At 35.8% G+C, this 16,364-nt stretch overlaps 1 long non-coding RNA gene across 1 annotated transcript; it reads left to right on the top strand.

Moving 5' to 3' along the window:
- The first annotated feature begins 2,267 nt into the window (after nt 1–2,267).
- Nucleotides 2,268–9,768, top strand: LOC143348841 (uncharacterized). The gene is made up of 2 exons (XR_013080832.1): nt 2,268–5,461; nt 7,852–9,768. It is a non-coding gene; the product is annotated as an uncharacterized LOC143348841 (long non-coding RNA).
- Nucleotides 9,769–16,364: the final 6,596 nt, after the last annotated feature.

Raw genomic sequence — 16,364 nt, 5'->3', positions numbered from 1 at the left:
GTTCGCCCCTGTCACCGTTGACGAAAACGAGAAAAGGAATTTAAAGAAAGATCGAAAGCGGGGACGGAGAGAAGGGTCCCCGATTTTTTGGGACTGCGAACCTTGGGTCCCCTGATTTTTTTGTGGACACGAGAGAGAAAAAGTAAAAAAAAAAAATTGTCAGGCGAAACAGGCTTGAAAAATACCATGCGTAGCTTCAGTATTATTTGTAAGTAGCGGGACGGTGTTGCGGTTGAAAGGGAAGAAAAGGGAGGGCGGGAAAGTACCGGAAGCTCGTGACACGGCTGTCGAAAACTATCTTCAGTCCCCCTAACTTAATACGATATCGTGTTGTAACCTGTAAATTATAATATAAAAGTTAGCGTAATTACCGTGGAATGGTAAACAAGTGAATATACTAATGGTAATGCTGGTAGATCCTAACTTAATCGAGAACCGTAGAAGAGAGACAGGTGTCTCGATCCGTAGTACATATTAGTTCCCTCGATCTCTGGACCATCGTTGTTGTTTCGCGTTGTGATAACGAAGCTCCGCCGTTTACTTAGGCGGCACAGAGAACCTCGCATTGTTTTAGTTTCGGTGATATTCGAAATGGCAACCATAGGGGATGAAAGGAATATTTTTTTTTTTTAGTTGTTTTTCAAAATTTTTACTGGTACCTTCTTAATCTGGTGTCTTTTTTAATCTTAATTTACGAGGAAGACAAATTTGAGACTGGGAACCACTAGGGATGAAATTAAAAAATATTTTTGTTTTGTTTTTCGAAATTTTCACTGGTACCTTTTTAATCTTAATTTACAAGGAAGACAAATTTTTTTAATAATCAAGGTAGTCCTCTTAAGAAATTGAGACTAAGAAGCACTAGGGATGAAATTAAAAAATATTTTTGTTTTGTTTTTCAAAATTTTCACTGGTACTTTCTTAATTTGCTACCTATTCAATCTTAATTCACAAGGAAAATAAAATTTTTTGAATAATCAAGATGGTACTCTTTTAAAAATTTGCTACTAGAAACCACTAGGGATAAAAGTAAAAATATTTTTTTTTTTTGAGTTGTTTTTCAAAATTTTTACTGGTATTTTCTTAACCTGGTACCTTTTTAATCTTAATTTACAAGAAGACAAATTTTTTTAATAACCAAGGTGGTCTTCCATTACAAATTTGAGACTAGGAACCAATAGGGATGAAAGTAAAAAATATTTTTTTGTTTTTCAAAATTTTCACTGGTATCTTTTTTCAATTTTAATTTACAAGGAAGACAAATTTTTTGAATAATCAAGATGGTACTCTTTTAAAAATTTGCTACTAGAAACCACTAGGGATGAAAGTAAAAAATATTTTTTTTTTGAGTTGTTTTTCAAAATTTTTACTGGTATTTTCTTAACCTGGTACCTTTTCAATCTTAATTTACAAGGAAGACAAATTTTTTGAATAATCAAGGTGGTCTTCTTTTAAAAATTTGAGACTAGGAACCAATAGGGATGAAAGTAAAAAATATTTTTTTGTTTTTCAAAATTTTCACTGGTATCTTTTCAATCTTAATTCACAAGGAAGATAAAATTTTTTTAATAATCAAGGTGGTCCTCTTTTAAAAATTTGAGACTAGAAACCATTAGGGATGAAAGTAAAAATATTTTTTTTTTGAGTTGTTTTTCAAAATTTTTACTGGTACCTTTTTAATCATAATTCACAAGACAAATTTTTTGCATAACCAAAGTGGTACTTTATTAAAAATTTGAGACTAAGAACCACTAGGGATGAAAATAAAAAATATTTTTGTTTTTCAAAATTTTTACTTTATTATTTTTTATTATTTTTCAAAATGTTTACTGGTATCTTCTTAATCTGGTACTTTTTTAATTTTAATTTACAAGGAAGACACATTTTTTGAATAATCAAGTTGGTCCCCTATTAAAAATTTGGGACTTGGAACCAATAGGGATGAAAGTAAAAAAAATTTATTTCGAATTGTTCCACAAAATTTTTTTTTTGTACGTTCTTGATCTGTACCATAATATGTTGCTCCTTAAATATTGATTTACTAAAAAAGGACAAATTTTTTAAATAGTCAGGATAGTCCCATACTAAAAATTTGAAACTGGGAATCACTAGGGATGAAAATAACAAATATTTTATTCGAATTATTCGTCAAATATTCATTTACAAGAAACAAATTATTTTTAAATAGTCAAGGTCCCTCTAAAAATTTGGGACTTACACCTCGTTACTTTTATTCTCGAGAACTCTCTACTTATTCCACAAAATTTCTACTTCTACCTTCTTAATATTCATTTACAAGAAAGAAAAATTTTATAAATATTCGAGAACCCTGTAAAAATTTGGGACTTACACCTATCCTTGTTACTTTCATTCCCGAAGAGTCCCTAATAATCTCAAAATTTCTACTCCTACCTTCTTAATATTCATTTACAAGAAAAAAAACTTTTGTAAATAGTCAATGACCCTCTAATAATTTGGGACTTACACCTACCCTTGTTACTTTCATTCTCGAAGAGTCTCAAATTATTTCTCCAAATTTCTACTCCTACTTTCTTAAGATTCATTTTCAATGTAACAAATATTTTCAAATATTCCAGGTCCCTCTAATAATTTGGGACTTACACTTACACTTACACTTATTACTTTTATCCTGGAGAAGTTTCTACTTATTCCACAAAATTTCTACTCCTACCTTCTTAATCTATTCCTGCACTATAATGTATTTCTCCTTAAATATTCATCTTCAAGAAAAAAAATTGTTTAAATAGTCAAGGTCCCTTTATTAATTTGGGACTTACACCTACCATTGTTACTTTCATCCTCGAAGAATCTCAAATTATACCTCAAAATTTCTATTCCTATCTTCTCAATATTCATCTATAATACACAAAATTTTTTTAAATAGCCAATGCCCCTCTAAAAATTTGGGACTTACACCTTGTTACTTTCATCCCCAGAGGAGTCCCTACTTATTCCACAAACTGTATACTCCTACCTTCTGAATATTCATCTCCAATACAAAAAATTTGTTTAAATAGTAAAAGTTCCTCTAAAAATTTGGGACTTACACCTTGTTACTTTCATCCCCAGAGAAATCTCTACTTATTCCACAATCTGTATACTCCTACCTTCTGAATATTCACCTTCAATACAACAAAATTTGTTAAATAATCAATGTTCCTCTAAAAATTGGGACTTACACCTTGTTACTTTCATTCCCGATGAGTCCCTACTTATTCCACAAAATTTCTATTCCTACCTTCTCAATCAATTTCTCCTCAACTATTCATTTACAACGAAGAAAAATTTTGCAAATATTGAAGGCTTTTAATTTGGGACTCACGTCTCACTTTCATCCCCGGAGGAGTCCCTACTTCTCTCACTGTTGCATTTCGACCTTCGTTAGAGAAACGTACGGTACGATCGATTGCCTGTTGCAAAAGTCTCTGTGCGCTATTCAGGTTGTAAAATGGCGGCATCGAGCGGGCGCGTTAAGCGTTCTGGGAATAACGTCGACTCGGGAAGAAATATTAATTCACCGGTCGGAGGCGATACTTTGTTCTCGAAGCGGAGCGTCGTTAATCACGGCATTGCTTGCGGGAGCCCTAGTTACAGAGTACGTTCGTTCTTACGCTCCACGGGAGACCTTTTATTTCACGGCGGATTAAATCCAAGCGTCTTAATTTGTCATCGAGGACCAACCGGGTACGAACGAAAGAGATGAAAAATGCTTCTTTGCCGTGCCTCGCTCGTAAGAACAGCGTGGTAGATTTAATATTATAGGTTAGCCTCCGATAACTGTGTTACTAGACTGTTCCTATGTTTCGCCTTTCTTTAACGCGAATAGTGTATCTTCGTACCTAGCGACGTCGAGTGTGACGCGCGATATTTATACTTCTGTCGAGAAACCTGACCGTTGTTTTGTCATGGCGGAAAAAAGAGTCCCTTCTACCCTGGAAATGAGAGCTCGTTTAGGGCTGGGGGAATACAATGTCGAATATTATTTCGTGCCTCTGGACGTTCGTAGATCTATGAATCAAGCTTCTCGAGTTAATCGTAATTTTTTTTATTTATTAGATCGTCCCATAAATTCGTGTGAAATTGATAATTTAAGAAGGAACATACCAAATCACTAATTTTAATGAAATTTACACACTGGTAGCAGACTTAAAAATGTTTGACCCTTATTTTTTGTTTATTTAAAATTGTTAATTTTGTTTATCGAGGGATGAAATTCGTCTTCAAAGTAGAAGCTGTTAAGTATATTTGCTCTAATTTGTTGCAAACTATTAAAAATATTGGAATGGTGTAAACGGATGAATATTATATTTTTAAAACAGACTTTTTTTGGAAGAGGGAAATTTTTCACTGTCCGGTTTCCTAGCGCCGTATTCAAAAGCATGGTGATGTGACCCATATAAGGGTCATGGACAGTGAACGTCTTGACGGATGAAAAATCATTTAACGTGTTCACTGTCCGGTCACTTAACTACGTATTCAAAAGCATGGTTCTGTGACCCATATACGGGTCATGGGCAGTGAACGTGTTAACTTTTTTTTTTATTTCATTCTTTTGCAAATATTAAACCAGTCGTCAGATATTATGTTCTATTTAGAAGTAATAGTGTAAAAATAACTATGTTGTCGTGAGAATCGATTATAAAATAGATTTTTTGGAAAAAGGAAATTTTAGATATAACAAAAATATTGGAATAGTGTAAACCGATGAATACTATATTTTTTTGGAACGGGAAAATTTAAGAAGCTCGAATAATGAGATTTTGAAAAAATATTATTTAACATCAAATATATATACAATACGTTTGATTTTAGTAAACATGTTTTTGATAGTTGAATACGAATAACACGTTCACTGTCCGGTTTCTCAGCGGCATATCCAATAGCACGGTGATATGCCCCATATACGGGTCATGGGCAGTGAACGTTATAATACAATTTATTTTTGAAACCTAAATTTAAGCAGCTATGAAACATTGGAACAGCCCCAGCCCTATTTTCGTATCGGAAGATGTATAATCGCGACGGTTGCAAAAAAGAAAAAAATGCTTCGCCCTTATTTTTCTGCGCGGTGTATCGTTTTTTGGTTTCGTATTTTGCTGCTTCGACGCGGAAAAATCACGGCAAGCGGGAAAGAAAAGAGCTGATCTCTCTCGATCGGAGGCGCATCGACACCGGAAACTTTTATACGACTTTTATACGGTGCTGATTTCTCAAAGCGGAAACAACAACAACAACAAAAAAGTTCTATATTTTTGTACGGTTCGGTAGACGGTTTAATTTACTGTTTAGCGCGTTTCATTCCGAGCGTCGTGTGTGTCATTTGCTTTCCAAAATCTGGAACACGCGTTTTACGTAGCAAAACTTTATGAAAGATCCAAGAACCCGAGAGAGTGTCCTGATCGTCTCCGATCCGGGTACAGTACCAGTCTCGATGCGTTCAGTTTCTCCCAGCGCACGCTTGTACATATTCGCGAATCTAATCGACACCTAAATGGCACTTGCTATCGCGTAACAAACGTAATTACAGTCGAACTTGGTTGTAACGAGCATCGAGGGATCGACAAACTTTTCCCTAATTATTATTTTATGTACAGGTAATCCCCCGTATAGCACGGTTTCGTTGTGACACAATTTTAGGATCAAATTTAACGCGTTCGCTGTCCGATCTCTCAAAGGCGTATCCAAAAGCATGGTAATATGACCCGCATATGAGTCACAGACAGTGAACGTGTTGACGGTTGAAAAATCGTTCAATACATCCACTGTCCGGTTTCTCAGCGGCGTATCCGAAAGTATGGTGGTGTGACCCACATATGAGTCACAGACAGTGAACGTGATGACGGTTGAAAAATCGTTTAACGCGTTCACTGTCCTATTTCTCAGCGGTGTATCCGGAAGCATAGTGCCGGTGACCCATATACGGGTCACCGGCAGTGAACGTGTTGACGGTTGAAAAATCGTTTAATAGATCCACTGTCCGGTTTCTCAGCGGTGTATCTGGAAGTATAGTGTCGTGACCCATATACGGGTCACCGACAGTGAACGTGTTGACGGTTGAAAAATCGTTGAATACATCCACTGTCCGGTCTCTCAGCGGCATATCCGAAAGGATGGTGTTGTGACCCATATACGAGTCATGGACAGTGAACGTGTTAATGCAATTTATTTCTGAAACCTAAATTATTAAGGAACCAAACTAGCGTGTTATAGAGGGAGTACCTGTACCGATGACGAGTTCAATCTACCTCCTATTATTTTGTAATTCTCACTAGCTTGATTAAAAAAAGTATTCAAGAGGCAAAATAACTATTGAAGGGAGAAAAATAATATAATTACATATCTATGCTTGTATAAACTACAACAGCACTTAATATTAATCGTTCAACTGGTTTCGAAAGGAGTATACAATAACATTACTCCTGTATTTAATCTTTACATATGTAAGTATAATTAACGAAAAATAATTTGTGAAATTAATCCCGCACAAAGGCTTTTTCTAGCACTGATTAATTTAACTATGAAAAGAACTATTTATTTATCTGTATTTCGAGAACCATACACAAACAAAGAGACAAGAAAACATGTATCTAAATATTATCCAATTTTTAAATTATATTTTACTTTAATCGTTAGATGTATATTAAGGGTATCTATTCTTGTTAATTTATGGTTATTTCTAAAGAGTTTCCTAACATCTGCTACACGATTTGTTCAATAACAGATATCGATTAATCTTTTTATTTACGAATCGCGAAATTTTCGTTCGAAAGATTTTATTTCGATATCTCTCGATAAAATTTATGTCCTTATTAAAACTGCGATTTCGTTGTATTCGTACGCGTTACAACCAAGCACGACTGTGTATTCGATATCGATCGGAGCGTCGCGCGTTTTACGTAAATCGTTCGTTTGCACCGCGCTTGTTTTCAGAGGCTCGATATATCGCGATGTATCGTCCAGCAGCGATAGCCCGACACTGTAATATAGCCTATCGTTAACGAACGAGAAAAAAGAAAAATGCGATCGACGGCGAGAGACCTGAAACAAAAGGTGATAGAAGAAATTACGAAAACAAAAGCTGCAAACGGTCGAGTAAAAATAAAATGAAAGAGAGACGGCGTTACGCGCACCGACGTTCTTCCTTGCAGTCTCGTTTTCGATCGTGTGCGCGTGTGCAGACATATCCTTCGCGCCGGGGATGGGCAAAAGTTACTAGAAATTCAAATTCAAAGAAAAGTTACTAGAAATTCAAATTCAAAGAAAAGTTACTAAATATTCAAATTCAAAGAAAAGTTACTAGAAATTCAAATTCAAAGAAAAGTTACTAGAATTCAAATTCAAAGAAAAGTTTCTAGAATTCAAATTCTAATTTTCATCCGACAAATTCGAAATATTACTTTCGTTACTATTGTTATTTTTTATAATTCAGATTTAAATTTTTATTTAACAAATAACAATATACAATTCGAAATATATTTATAATTCGAAAAATACTTTCTATAATTCAAATTTCAGTTTACATCCAACAAATAATAAATCCAAACTTCTTTATATGTATATTTACAATTTGAAAAAATTGTTTTTTTCTTATAATTCAGCTTCCAAATTTTATTAAACCAATAACAATATACCATGAATCGTTGCCCATTTCTCTCAATTTCGTTCAAATATTTCTCTCCCTACCACCAAAATAATTTCCTCACTTTTGGCGCCAAAAAAATTCTCAAACCAAAATAATTAACGTTATCTTCCAAAATTTCATTTAAATATGAATTTTGCCCATCTTTGGTACGCGTGTCCCAGGTTTCGCGTATCGTTGTAACAACGCAGGTTAACCGATCTATCATTGAAGGTTGACTACCAACATATCCGTGCATGTAGTTAGTGGCGCGCGCGCGCGCGCACGTAGAGACTCGTCTTATCGTTCCTCCTCTCCTAAATTAACGCATACATATATATTTTTTCAATGTGACACTCTCGTCTTACTGTAATATCTTATATAACCTATCGTCTCTATCGTCTAGTAATACTAAAGTTACTCGCGTACGCGCGATCACGGTCGCGTGCGTACCTAATACAGAAATGATCGTCGATCAATATTTCGCGGGCTGTATTTCGTACGTGTACATGTACCTTGAAGACAATATGCATCGACAAAAGGGTTTCTCGAGTCTTGTTACCGTGTACTCGAAGCGAAAAGATTGAGGATCAACGATGCGATTATATGTGTCTTGATAGAAAGAGTTCTTTGGCGTACGCTAAGAAGGTTTTTAGGAATAATACGGGGATCGTTTCTTTTTTTGTCATGCGAGATTTTCCGCTGGGAAGAGAGGAAGAGGTAATAAGGGGTCCGAAACGCGCGATTTTATCGTCTCTGGCCTCGGGAAGCAAGCCAATCGACTCCAACGTCGATCGATCGTGGAAGTTGATTAAAAGGAATCCACTTTTTTCACGAACAGCAAAACATGGACCGTGGAAAAGTGAAGTTGACTCTAAATCCCGTTGGGTCGCGAGTCTCTCGTCTCCAGATTTTTTAACGCACGATTTCTACACTAAAAGTTTAAAAAAGTATTCAAAATTGTGGGTAAAAATGTCTCGAGTTTCGAAAGATCTTCTGGAAAGTGTTTAATCTTGGAAGAGCGACCAATGTAGAGTTGCGTATCAAAGTAAGATCTTTTCACGACGATCGAGCTTGCTTCTCGCGATCGTCCAGATCGTTCGACGCTTTCTAACGTTCCGCGTGGAGAAAAGAAAAATCGTTTAATGCGTTCACTGTCCGATTTTTTAACGGCGTATTCAAAACCATGGTGCTATGACTCATATATGAGTCATAGACATTGAACGTGTTGACGGTTGAAAAAGCTTTTAATACGTTCACTGTTCAGTCTCCCAACGGAGTATTCGAAAGCATGGCGATGTGACCCACATATGGGGCATAGACAGTGAACGTGGTGGCGGTTGAAAAATCGTTCAATACATCCACTGTCCGATCTCTCAGCGACGTATCCGAGAGCATGGTGTTGTGACCCACATATGGGTCATCAACAGTGAACTTGTTGACAATTGAAAAATCGTTTAACGCGTTCACTGTTTGGTCTCTCGGCGGAGTATTCGAAAGCATGGCGATGTGACCCACATATGGGTCACAGACAGTGAACGTGGTAACGGTTGAAAAATCGTTTAACGCGTTCACTGTTCGGTCTCTCGGCGGAGTATTCGAAAGCATGGTGTTGTGACCCACATATGGGTCACAGACAGTGAACGTGGTAACGGTTGAAAAATCGTTTAACGCGTTCACTGTTCGGTCTCTCGGCGGCGTATTCGAAAGCATGACGGTGTGACCCATATGCGGGTCACAGACAGTGAACGTGTTGACGGTTGAATAATCGTTGAATTTTGGAGGGAAGCTCGACGAAGCTACGAGAAAAGGAACGCAGGGAACGTGCACCGCGGGTACGTAATCGTCGAAGAGTCCTAGAAGAATCGCGGTAAGAAGATCGAAGGTCCGAACGATGATCGAAACGCGGCGATAAACGGGCGCAGAAAGACACCGAGAAACGAACAGTGGTCTCGTGCTTGCGCGCTCTTTGTACAGTTTCACCGTAACGAAATCATATCAGTGTAACCTAGACTTATTTAATATGTGCGAACACGTATGCATATTAAAATCGTGCGTCATGTTTAAAGATAGCTCTTGTATGTTAAATAAAACGAGACTAAATAAAATTGTTGATATGTGATATTGTATATGGGAGGTAAAACGTTTGGATGGCCGAACTATTCAATCCTTGACGATTTCCTTCATCCATCGTGAGCTTAACGAACCAGCTACCTGAATCCTCGACTTTATTGAACTTCGATTGTCCAGTTGTATTGGTAAAATTTGCACGAAAGTATGGTTTGCATACAAAATCGGATGCAAAGGATATTTTCAAGCAATAATTACTTAATCGTGAATAAATAAATGCATTACAAAATGTATTCCTATTTCGAGTAATTAAATCCTCTGAAATCGAAGGGTGAATCATTGGAATATTAATTTGTATACAGAGTAAATGCAATTGTATACACGATCCGCTGATTTCCATAATCTTATTTCGAACGATAATGTCTGATAGCCAAATCATACACCCTCACACTCGAATCGCTCTTTCAGGTAACTTAATAAGCTCGATGTGTTATATACATAGTTAAACAGGAAAGTTATCGATAGATGGAGTTGCCAAAAACAAGTCTCCATGGGTAAAAATGGCCAAACACGGAAGTTATTGATAGATGGAGTTGCCAAAAACAAGTCTCCAGAGGTAAGAATGTAATCGACTTACCATTCACTAGTAAATGATTCACAAACTTATGAATGATTCCTTAACATTATGAATCAGAGTGTAATATTGAAGTAAGCATACGAGGTAATAGATATTTGATCAGAAACGAGGCTATAATTATATAAAATAGACTATGCATCTTATGGGAATGGATCCCACACGAACTGAAATACCGACCTAGTAAAATCCCCATGATTCTCTAGTGACCTCTTCGTTCACAGAACGGTGGTCCTCGAAACTACAACCAATTGAACTACTGATAACGTAAAATTAGTAACCGTAGAAAAGACTTTCTTCTCTCACATGGCATATCTCCTCTATGGTAACAGACACTTTATCTTATGGGAAACGATTTCGTACGAACTGTAGTACCGACCGTGTAAAACATCAATGGTTTTTTAGAACGAGCGACCTCTCCCATCAAAATACAACAATTCTGAGAACTGTAATCAACTCAGCCAATAAAATCATTGAAGTTAGCAAACGTGGAAAAGTCTGTCGTCCCTATTACATGTTAAACTGTATCACTGTATTTATTTCCAAATAAAGAACTAAAAAGAATTTGCAAATGGAGGCACTCATTTTAATTGCAGAAAAAAATGATCGTCTAATCGTCAGAAGTCCAAACAAATACCCATGATCATTTCTCATTAACAATATGAATGCTTTAACACATTGATAGCAGTATAACCCATATATAGATGAGAGAACTTTTAATCAAAAATTCATTTTCAAGATGAGATGATAAAGAAAATAAATTTACATGCGATTCATAAATATCAGAAACAGTAAATACAAAAATATTATAATAAATTATCAATTAAGTAGTTTTCAATGAACTAAAAACCAATTTTAGCCTCATGAAAACATTCAAAGATATTAATCTGCTAGTCAATGTGTTAAATAGTAATGGAAACATTCGTGAGAGCAGCAACTTAGGGTCACATCACGTCAGAAGATCAAGACCCAATCGATTCTCATGTACTTACACATATCAAAGAATGTGCCAATCCAGCCAGTTCATTCAGCAGCTTCATGGTTCAGCAAACACCTAAGGGATAAATTGGCCGTTCCATAGATCGCAACACTAAATAAAAAACAACGCGTTTAGTCATTATCGCGACACTAATTCAATAACACGACGCAAATTCAAAATATAAAATATCTATAAAATCGAACGCGTTTAATATTCATGATTAATGATCCTAAAAACAATCGCGATCAATGCTTACTGAACGTAATAGTATTCTCAACAAAGAAAACGAAATTAACATTGGATAAATTATAAACGTGAAATTAATTATAATGAATGTTTATTACTCGAAACACAAAAGCAATAGCGTCAAGTCTTCACGAAGCGCGATTTTATCTTAAAAACAAACGCAAATGATGTTCAAAATCCGCAACACTAATTCAAATCGCGATTTGCCCAATCTATACTGGATCAGGGTTCAGCATGTGTGGTATCTGTAAATGTGCATGCAACAAAAACAAACTAACTACTACTACTACTGGCAAATGCAGTGACAAAGAAGTAACGTGAATGATTCCCCATCCGAAGATGGAGGACCATTTGATGCAGCCCACTCTTGCGACAGTTTGTCAGGGCCTCTTCAGCTATTAGCTTCTTCTCTCTTCGGACGACATTGTCCAACCTGAAACTTAATACTAGGCTCGAAATTCAGTGCAGCACACGGACGTCCAACGATTCCAGGAATCGTTGTCGGCGCACGTGTGAAGAATCTCGAGCGCGACGAGCGTTTCGGGACCTATCACCGCGACCGCGATCGCGAATAGCGATTTTAAGATCGCCAGACTTGGAGGATCGAAGACGAAGCCAGGAACGGACGACATGATTCGTCTGGACCAGCTTTGCATCGACTTTCCAAATCCAAAAATCAGGTGCAGGTCTAGCACGCGAAGACACGCCTAACCGAACACAGACCGTGACGACCTGCCCTGGTCCTACCTACTTACGTCTACCACATACACACCAGAAGGTAAGTTACCTGCCTACCTAGCTCTAGATTTAAAAAAGCAAAACACATTCTCGCCAACACACGCACTCCACGGTCCTCACACATGACGCCCGGGTGCAATGAGCCTAATCTAGAGAGGATGTCCCGGGACACCTCCGACACCCGAGCGCAACACGCAACTTTCACATTCTCTAGGGTACGTACCAATGTCCTGAAATCGATCGACAAAGGCTAGCGACCATTGCGTATACGTATCGTGAACAAAAATATTTGTAGGCAGAGTTCTGCACAATGTAGTTATGAATAAAGTACCGTAGATACAGTAATTATCAATTTTATATTACATGTTCTATTATACATGGTGTTCGGCCACCCCTGGGAAACATTTTAATGGGAGATTCTAGAGGGCAAAATAAGACGAAAATCTAGAATACTAATTTGTTGATGCAGGCTTCGTTAAAAAGTTATTAACGTTTAAAGTTCCGCCCGTACTGAATTTTTTTCTAGAAAGGGAGTAGAATTTCGGGGGTAGGTCTATTCACCAAAATGTGTAAAGGAATGTATAAGTAATAACGTGAAAAATTGTTATATATTTCGTGGTAAATAAAAGTTCAATATATCTATTTTTACCGATAATTATAAAAATATGATATTAAGAAATATAACTGAGTTTCTGGATTATAAAGATTTCTAAACCGACGCACCTCCACACCCTAGCCACACACACTCATACATGTGTGGAAAGTACGCCGTGCACGATTCGCTAACACGATGTCGATCGCTCACACAGATTATTATTATTAATTTAACAATATATGGCATCGTGCCCATTGCCTTCACCTACTCAAGTAGCACCTGGGCACGTGAGTAACTTTAGGCAATGAACACGGAAAAATTATCCTGAAAATCCTCAACTAAAAACAGTTATTAGTAGAAAAAGTAACGAACTAGCATTCTTTCGTTTTTTGTCACTTTATTTTCAGTTTTATGAAACTATTATCTTATTTATAAAATAACAAAAGTATTTTATTTATAAATTTACATTTTACTTATAATATTACAAAAGCAAACATTCGGAAATATAATTATTAAGCAATATGTATATAATGCAAGTTGAATTCTATGGAGAAAAAGATTTTAAATAAGAAACTTATTCAGAAAAGTTCGTTTTCTATCATTTTATTTTCAGTAAATGTGACTCGATATTTTATTTGCAGAATTTCCAAAGCGAACATTCAGCATGTATTAATATTGGAAATATAATTATTAAGCAATGTGTCTATAATGAAAATTGTATTCTATGGAAAAAAAGATATTAAATGAGATTTATCAAATAAGAAATTTATTCAAAAAAGCTAACAGAAATATTGGTTGAACCTCAAGTGGCTCCATTGTCAAAGTAATTTTTCAGAGGTCAAAATGAATGTTCAAATGATACTACTTTGACTCAGAAACCTACCTATCGCGAAATGTCTTTTTGTACATAAACTTTAACTACAGAACTTCAACGCAAATATATATTGTTTAAAAATTGTGAATTGAATTCATTACACATATTATATTTGAAAATACAACTTGAAAAACATGAAAAGAAATAAAACCATTAAATATTATATATTCAATGATATATTATATATTTAATCTAAATTAAATATTATAATAATTGTCTTTATCAGAATCTCGAATTCGGAGATTATCCGAATTCTTCACTACATGATCAAGCATTTATCGCTATTTAATTGATATCATAAATATTATTATAAAATTCTTACAAACGTTTTCAAGCATACATGCCAATGTATATCACGATTTCATGAATATCCACAAAAATGTATTAAAGTATATTAATAATTGACGCGAAGTACAAAAAGACCCTAGCCTGAACTAAGAAATGAAATAGAATACGCTACTTCTCACGAGTATTATGAATACCCGCGGTCACTGTATTTGCCAAAACAACAATAATTCAACCAGTCACCGTGCCGATTCGAACCTTCTGTCCTACGGCATGATTGGCGACTGGAGGTAATAATATTGCATGCGACTCACCGATCGTAGACTGTGAAGAACCAGGAATTTCATGCTGAATCGATGGCGATGTTGTTGTCCAGTGAAAAATGCTGTGGGAATCGTCGGTGGAGTCGTTGATGAAGTTCTACTGGCCCCATGATTGATCTGGTGAAACGTGAAAAGTCTGTACAAAAAGGAAAGGAACAAATAAAAGAATGCACAATACATTACAGTCTGTTTGAAACAATATACAAAGTATAGTTTCAATAGAGACGACTAACATTCCGATAAGTTTGAAAATTGGCACTAACATAGCAAAACTTGAAAGTTAGATTATTTTTCTAAACAAAGATAGAAATAATTGCGAAGATACTTACATTATTGGCAACTGCTGCATCGCCCAATATTTGTTTCCAATTATGCACTGACTCTAATACCGATTTTAAGTAAATTTTTAAGTTGAAAGAAAGAATATTATGTTATACTACTATGACTGAAACAGCTTGGAGAGCTACGACGCTCTGAAAAGAGTTTAAGATACGCAGTAAATCCTGACCCTGAGGCGAAAACGTAAACAAGAATTTACTCGGTTCTACTATGTACCAAAACAAACTGTATGCAAAAGAACTGACTCTACCGACCGCCTTGCGCGCGGTCGCCAAATCGTCTGAAAAGTAAAGTGAAATGGATAAGGGACATAAACATTCAAGCAAGCGCAGATGTGCTTTTCTGTTATATATTTTGATTTCTTCATTGAAATGTTTGCCATGGAAATAGTACTGCTTCTCCCGAAAGTACGACGTTCTCAACGTTCTCAGCAGATGTAAATATCTGAAAGTTTCAAAACTAAGGTATTATTAAAATATAATAAATACAGTGCAGTCGTTGAATAAAAAATATATAATATATAGAATTTTCGTCTTAGAGTTGTGAATATCTTTTCATATTTGTCGAAAGATACTTTAATATGATGCAATTGTTATGAATATTAAGAATGGTAATGCAAAAAACAAAGATTGTTAGTTAGTTGAACAACATGGTGATGTATAAATAGATAGTTTCTTCGTCAATTTGGATTTTCATGTAGAATATGCATACAAGCGTAATCATGTTAGCCGAATAATATATTTATCGAAAATTATGAAGAAAGGGATCAAAAAATATGCAAATGTATCTACTATCGTATAAATACTACGACTCGAAATTTTCACGAACACGTAACGACGCCATTTTCATTGTTGAATAGATCGATATAAAAGAAAATTGTTATTTGAGTTTTTACACTCACGGATATTCACTAACAGACTACCGAATCGATCAAAAATTCAATAAAATTCGAAAAATCAGGAAGAAAATGTGCTCATGATCGTATTATCTCGTTGATTTTATAATTCAAACGAGCTTACCAATATTCCGTTGAATCTCGTTCGATTCGGCCGTTAGCCAACATGGCGCCCATGACGTCACCTTGTCGTTCGAATTCGTATCGATGATCTGTATCGAAAGAAAAATGACAAATTAAAGCACAATTGTTATAATAAATACAGCTTTACTATGCCTAATCGAATCGCAATCGGCATCGAAATAACTTGGAAAAGATTATAACCTCCTAACAATCAGAGAAATCTCGTAACAATTGTAAAGTTCAAAGAGAAAAGCGCGAAGCCGATTGAACTTTTCTCAAGATTTTGTGTCGAATTTACAATCAAAATCGTAATGATAATCATATAAAGCATTGATAGAGGTTGCACGATGATAATGGCAACGATTAGCAACAATTAAATATAAAAACATGAGAAAATTACGCACCTGATATTCGCGAATCTCGTAACGCGTCTTGTCCCTTTCTATTCCGTCGAGCAAATGGCGTCCCCCCCGCCGCGAGTCGTTTGTTGGACGAATTGACTGGTAGGTGGCGTGGGGGATAGGGTGTCTTCCACTGAAATTCTTATATCAAACCGAAAGATTGAACACGATTGAATTTTAAACATCAAATAACACTGTTGAATCGTAAAATGGGGATACAAAT

This window comes from Colletes latitarsis, chromosome 12 (assembly GCF_051014445.1).
Source record: "Colletes latitarsis isolate SP2378_abdomen chromosome 12, iyColLati1, whole genome shotgun sequence".
Taxonomy (NCBI): Eukaryota; Metazoa; Arthropoda; class Insecta; order Hymenoptera; family Colletidae; genus Colletes; species Colletes latitarsis.
The sequence above is the reverse complement of the archived record's forward strand: the minus strand, read 5'-3'. Positions and strand labels throughout refer to the sequence as shown.